The sequence below is a fragment of the Lissotriton vulgaris genome, chromosome 9 (assembly GCF_964263255.1).
Source record: "Lissotriton vulgaris chromosome 9, aLisVul1.2, whole genome shotgun sequence".
Lineage (NCBI taxonomy): Eukaryota > Metazoa > Chordata > Amphibia > Caudata > Salamandridae > Lissotriton > Lissotriton vulgaris.
The window spans coordinates 565,563,795-565,570,429 of record NC_141697.1 but is presented as its reverse complement, the minus strand read 5'-3'; the positions used below and the strand labels follow the sequence as shown (position 1 = coordinate 565,570,429).

General features: G+C 53.3%; 1 pseudogene; it reads right to left on the bottom strand.

Moving 5' to 3' along the window:
* Window positions 1-256: 256 nt before the first annotated feature.
* LOC147691812 (uncharacterized) lies at window positions 257-1,680 on the bottom strand (annotated as a pseudogene).
* Between the last annotated feature and the right edge of the window lie 4,955 nt (window positions 1,681-6,635).

The following is a 6,635-nucleotide window of genomic DNA, read 5'->3' as shown; positions in this document are numbered from 1 at the left end:
AAAATAGAAGAAGGACTACAATTTTACTTCAATTGATGAGAGCGTTCCTCAGCAGAGATTTTCAGAACAGGCAGTAAGAACCTACATAACAATTCAATTTTAACTATCCCTGCTTTGTAAAACATAAAAAACACCTCCCACCGTTTTCAGTCAAACCTCTTTAAAAACTGGGACATGAGCTACATTTCTTGAAATTTGCTGGGACAGGTGGTTAAAAACTGGGACTGTCCTGGCAAAACGGGGATGCCTGGTCACCCTAGGCGGTGGGGGTGACCGATTTATCGATGTGCAGCTTGACAGGCTCGCACTTGATGCAGCCCAGGCCCTTGAACAGTTCAGGGAATCGCGCCAATAGTTCATCCACCTGGTGTGCTCTTATCCGGTTGGCAAAAGCGATGAGCTTCAAGTCCTCTGCTGTGTGACTGCTGATCAAAGTATCGGCCTCCCGGTTGATGATGTGGATCGTTGCCATTACCTGTGACTCATCGGCCTGAATTGGTATTGTTATTTTGCCCTTTAAGGGTAGGGGAGTGTCTGCTCCATAAGCAAAAATCCTGGTCTTGGATGGCATTATTCGGGCCGTGGGCGTAGTTTGTTGAACTGTTGCAAACCCATCACATTCACGGTAGCGCCGGTGTCAATTATGGCCTTAACCTCATTTCCTGACATTTGTACAATGCACGTGGGCTGTGGCCGTCGTCGCTGTTTGAGCTCTCGTGCGAACGAAACGATGTATGCCTCCTCATCCTCCGACTCTGAGTCGTCGTACACTGTGGGTAGGTGTTTCTCTGCCCTGGCTGGTGTTGTTTCGTTCAATGATAGTTGGCGGACGGCTTTTGTGGGCGCCCGTGACCTCCGGAACGGTTTCGACGTGTTTCTTTTGCGGCACACTGAGGCAAAATGATTTGGTATTCCGCAGTTTGCGCAGGTCTTTCCCTGAGCCGGGCAGTCCTTGGCTCCGTGGGGTTCATGTCCACAATATCCACATCGCGTTCGCGGTGGATCTCTCCGATATTCCTTTTGCGGTGGTCCCCGTGGTTGGGGTCGTACTGCATCTGCCCGCTCCACTTTGATAGTCTCTGTTTTGACATATGGTTGGTGTAGTGCCTGTTCCATGGCGGTGGCTCTGACGCTCGAGAGTTCATGAGATCTAGCAAGGATTAAGATGTCTTCTAGCGTTATACCTGGCTTGCGTAGGATCGCCCCTCTCAGTGTTTTATCCCGGCATCCCTGGATGATCTGCCGTCTTATGGCCTTTGGTTGGTCTTCATCGGTGGAGCTGGCCAGCTCCCTGACACGGGCATGGAATTGGTCCATCGTCTCGCCTTCCCTTTGGCGCGCTTGACCCAGTTTGAAGACCTCAAAGTCTACGTTCAGTTTGGGGTCAAAATGGCCGTTCAACGCAGCAACCGCTGCTTCCTAGTCATCTCCTGTATTGGGGAGGTGTTTAAACAGTCTACATATTTCATCGCCCACGTAGTGTAGTAGAAGCGACCGCTTCACAGCTTTATCAGTTTCCCTCGTGACGACAAAGTAATTCTCCAACCTTTCTAGCCATATTTTCCATCTAGGGGAAGCCGTAGACGGGTCTGCCGCCTCGCTGATTGGTGGTAGCACCCCTGTCGCCGCATGCTGGAATGGGATGTTGATGACTGGCACCGGTGCGTCTTCCTCCGACATGGTGGCGGTACCACAGGGTGTTGTCCGTAGGTCCCTCCTGACTGTTTTCCCTCCCTGCGCTGGCTCTGCGATGCCACGTGGCCGCTGCGTAGCTCACCTTAGCACCGTCGCGGTGCTTGTAGACCTCGGGGATGCCTCGTGATGAGCACGCTGCAGGGTGCGTTCCTTCCCGGGTGAAGATAGGCTCAAGGAGCACACGGGTGTGGCGCGCTGGTTCCAAAGCTGCACCACCGCCGGCCGCAGTGGGAGGCACTCTGGGGCGTGGTGGGCACGTTCTCCACCGAAGTCCTCTGTCCCCAGGCACTGTGGGAGTCTCTCTGGGCGAATTTGGCCTCTCACGCGCAATGCGTGGGTAAAAACAGGGTGCTGTGCCGATCCGCGACACACGCGCAATGCGTGAGGAATGGCAGGCAGTCGCAGAAGGCGGGCCGGCTCCGCGCCCGTTAAAGCCGCTTGATGCACCCCGATGCAGGGGTGGTCCTCCGACCCAGGCGGCCTCCTCACCGTGCTCCAGGGGGTGTAGTGGCCCAAGGCAAAGGCCCAGACAGGTGCACAGGCCCCAGTTTGGCCGAGTGCAAAGGGCAGCAGATGCGCGGTCGGCACCGCGGGACGGAGCAAACCCGCTCCGAGGTGGCACGGGTGTGCGAGCGAGGGTTGGGCCCCCTCCGCTCGTCGCCAGTGTTCTGTCCTGACCTTTGTGGGACCACCAGAGGCCTGGGTGGCTTACGCTCTTGCGCGGGGCTGGCAGCGCAGTGGCAGCAAGGACACACCGACACAGTGTCACAGTCAGAAGTGACGTGCTCGAGCGCGCGCACTTCTTTTATTGTACGCCGCAGGCCACACCTGGCCTGCGGATGTAGGGGTGCGTGTGCGTGGATAGACTAGACCGCTCAAGGACATTACACACACCTCTCCGGAGGCACCATGGGACAACTTGAGTGATCATCTACAAATCATGGGATGGAGAGCTGACGCCAAGACCCAACTCACTATTTCAACCTAGAAAACACCGGAGCTGGATGCGCTGCCTGCCTGGTAGAAAAGGCAAATCCAACCAATGTAGTATGCGTGCCTGGCTGCAACCAACAATACGGGCTGTCAGCTCTCTCGTGCCCCCACAACACTCCAAATAAATAACTACTATGATACAAACAATGCAAAAAGGGTGGTCACTCCCGACGCAAACTCATCTCTGGTGAGGCTACTGCTTAGATTCCGGTGATGCCCCCGCAAACATGAAAGGCATTCATTCTCCTGCACGATGCCGACCGCCGCCTCTACTCCAGGACACTCTGCGTCCATGACACAAATGGGGGCCTGTGCACTGACAGGGCTGCAGTACCCCACCACACCACTCTTTGTTCCCTCCGCCAATACCACTCCATTGCTCAACAGCACAGGAGACCGGGACGGCAGGCCGGGCTCACACGACTGCCCCTGTAGCTATGGCAGAGAACCTTGGTCCAAGGGCACAACAATAGCCGTGCAAAATCGGGCAGAAGGCCTACAGCCCATGCCACCCCCCCATGCAACCCAACACCCCAGCAGGCATAGGGAACGACGGGGGGAGGCTGGTAATTTCCGTTACTCACCACACAACCGACACCAGACCAGGGACACAATAGCTTAACAAGCATTTACAATGCAATGGTTTCGCCTTTGGAAAAGTTAGAGCTATTGGCATTGTAAATGACAAAATTTGTATTTGTGTTGGTTTTGAAAACAGATAAATAAATGGCATTGTCATTTACATTGCCATTAGCTTAATCTCTGCAGTCACTCTGCAGTCCCTAGCACTCCATAGCACTCCCTAGTCACTCTGCACTCCCTAGCACTCCCTAATCACTCTGCACTCCCTAGCACTCCCTAGTCACTCTGCACTCCCTAGCACTCTGCACTCCCTAGCACTCCCTAGTCACTCGGCACTTCCTAGCACTCCCTAGTCACTCTGCACTCCCTAGCACTCCCTAGCCCTCCTAGTCACTCTGCACTCCCTAGCACTCTGCACTCCCTAGCACTCTGCACTCCCTAGTCACTCGGCACTCCCTAGTCACTCTGCACTCCCTCGCACTCCCTCACCAGCTACTGCTAGAATTTGTGCCAGTGTCTCTAAAAGTACCTAACAAAAATGTAATTACCAAAGTCGCTAAACAAATAGAGCTTATAATGATACGCCCAGAAACCATAAAACACAAGACAATATTCAAAGCCTACGTGGCAATGCCGATGAGTCATCCGACTCGTGACTTTGTGGAAGCCGAAACAAACTTTGAACCAGCATTTTCACTTTCAGTATGAGAGAAACAGGAGCTTCACACCTGCCCAGACTTGTCCAAACGGAGGGACTGTCTGCCTGATGACACAGTGGAGTTGGGTTGGTTTGGTGTCCAGAGTCAGTACCAATGCATCAAGAGAACTGTAGATGTATCTCAGACATAGTTGGCAAAACCTGAAGAACCACAGATCTAAAAAGTATCCTAAGGTGATTTGAGCTGTAGCACTAGCCAGCACTGCTCTTGCAGCACCCCCTTTTGGCTTGGTACTGGAAACATCCATTCATAAAACGTGACAGCCTAGTTCCGAGCCAAGGACCGGAGCATGCATCTGTGCAGAGCATTTACCAAATGTTCAGCTTCAGTCTCCGCTCCCCTCTCAGAAACAGATCCAGCACAGGTAGAAAATCGCACTCTGAGCCCTGCAACCTCCGCTCGAAAGAAAAGTACATCGCGTGCAGGTGGGCAAATCTTTTTGCCACAGAATAGGTGAGCAATGCAAATGCACACACACGGTAAATGCAAAATGCAGGGCCGGCAGCAGGGGCGTCTGTATGACTAGGGGGTGAGCTTCAGCTTTCCCAATAATCACGGTGGCCAACTTGTTACATCACACGAGAAGTAAGAGGGGGCCTTAAGGGACAGTGGAAAGAGAGGAGTGTGGATTGTTAGGGGCACACTATGTACTCAGACATACAAGAGTGTGTTTGTGTCACTTTGAGCATGCAAAAGTTCCAGGTGAAATCCAACAGACCGCACGATACCCGACAGAAAACATTTGTACTCAAGTTATTTACTACATAGTAAATGTTTTGGCAGGGGTGTAACACCACCCCCTTGGAGCTACGACTTTGGCCCCAGTACATTCTGAGATGGACTAATATATCGTGGTCTCAGCGAGAATATTCGAGAAGAGAAGGAACTAAAACAAACTTGCTTCAGTTTCTGACTCGCTTCATACATAGGTGGAAGCGGTTTCCAGTTAAAGCACAGCTGAGCCCCGGCCGTGCCCTTGCATCACACCTTCTCTTTCGTTTCGAGGGTCCAGTGCGCTCGCCCAGGCTTGTCCTCATGTCTCCTTGGAGACCTTCAGTCAGCTGGGTAGCCGGGACTTGGGCAAACACTGCCGGGAGGTGTCGGCAGGACCCGGAAATAAGGATGCCGCCGGCCCCTTTGTCCCCGGCTCACCCGCGTTCAGTTCTGCAGCAGGCCATGCCCAGCCACCGGGTCTTCCCATTCAGGCTTACGGTGGAAATAAGGTCTGGGGGCCTCGGCCACTGGTCGGGCTGGGAGAAGAACCCAGGGCGCACTACCGCCAAAGTAGAATAAAAAGCCGTCAGCACTGGAGGCAATGCAAGCCGCCCTGGGAAAGACCTGGTAACAAAATCCACGTGTGCCGAGACGCGGGGCTGAGGGCCACTCAGTGCACGCTGGTCTGGCAGACATGAGACCGCACACCTACACCCCTTTAAACCGCACACCTCCCTTTCTCGCCGGCTCCATCACAGCCCATCCCTACACGGATAGCCTTTAACATCACTTCTGGCCAACAATGGGAATAGCGGCTGTACCTCGTTAGACAATGAAGTAGAAGCTGTTCCAATATGGCGGTGCACGCTCTCTGTTTTGCAATTTTGCCTTTCTACATCCGGCTGGAATGGATCACTGCATTTCCGAGAAGGCTGCCACCTGTTAGAGACTGGCTGTGCATGTCTTTCTTTGGTGTCGGATACACGGACAGTGGGAGGGGGGGGAACGGACAGCGGGAGGGGGGGCGGGAACAGGCACACACGGTCAGCGGGAGGCGGGGGCGGGAACGGGCACTCACCTGGACTTCTTCCGGCGGCGGTCGGCCTGGAATGAACAAACCAACCCAAAAAAAAAAAAAAAACCGCCCACCGCTGAGATGACGCACACAGAGGGGCGGAGAGGGAAGAAATCGCGGGAACGCCCATGAATCTGGTCCGGCCATGACGGACAGATCTCTGTTCCAATGGCTAGCCTCCATTTATGGAGCTAGCCAGTGGAACAGAGGGGCGGATTCCCAAGCCACATATTATTCTCATTAGGTTTTCGCCTGCGCCGAATGGCTGCGCAGAGCACAGCTTTCGACGAGGCGAAACCTAAAAACCGCAGCAGCTCCTCAGTACGACCACCTAGACGGCGTGGCTGGTGCAACAGAGGACGCCAGGAGGGGCGGGGGAGCCATATATACCCTCGGGTGGGGGGACGAGGGGACAAAAGAATTTCCCTTCTCTCTCCTATCTGTGCAGGGCAATTAGCGCGTGAAAGCGCTACCTAATGGCCCTGCACTTGACCTGCCTGAGTCAAAGAGCCCACCCGCCCTCTCCCCTTTGTTATGCTGCAGTGAGGCTCAGTGTTCTGGGAAGGGCAGAGAAGGGGAAAAAAACTGTCTCTTTTCCTTAATACCCATTTCTGTCTCTGTCTCGCTCCTGCTAAAATTCTGATTTCAAGAGCTCTTATGTAGTCTCTCTTGCATCTCTTTTTCTTTATTTGTTTCTCTGTGAAATGGATTCAAAATAAGCAGACACTTTGGCTGGATATTTCCCCATTTACTGACCGTTTTAAAATTCCAAAGAAAAACCTCGGGACGGAGAGGAAAAAAATGAAATACCTAAATTAAACAATATTGAGTGGTCAGCAGACAGGCCAGATTGTTAT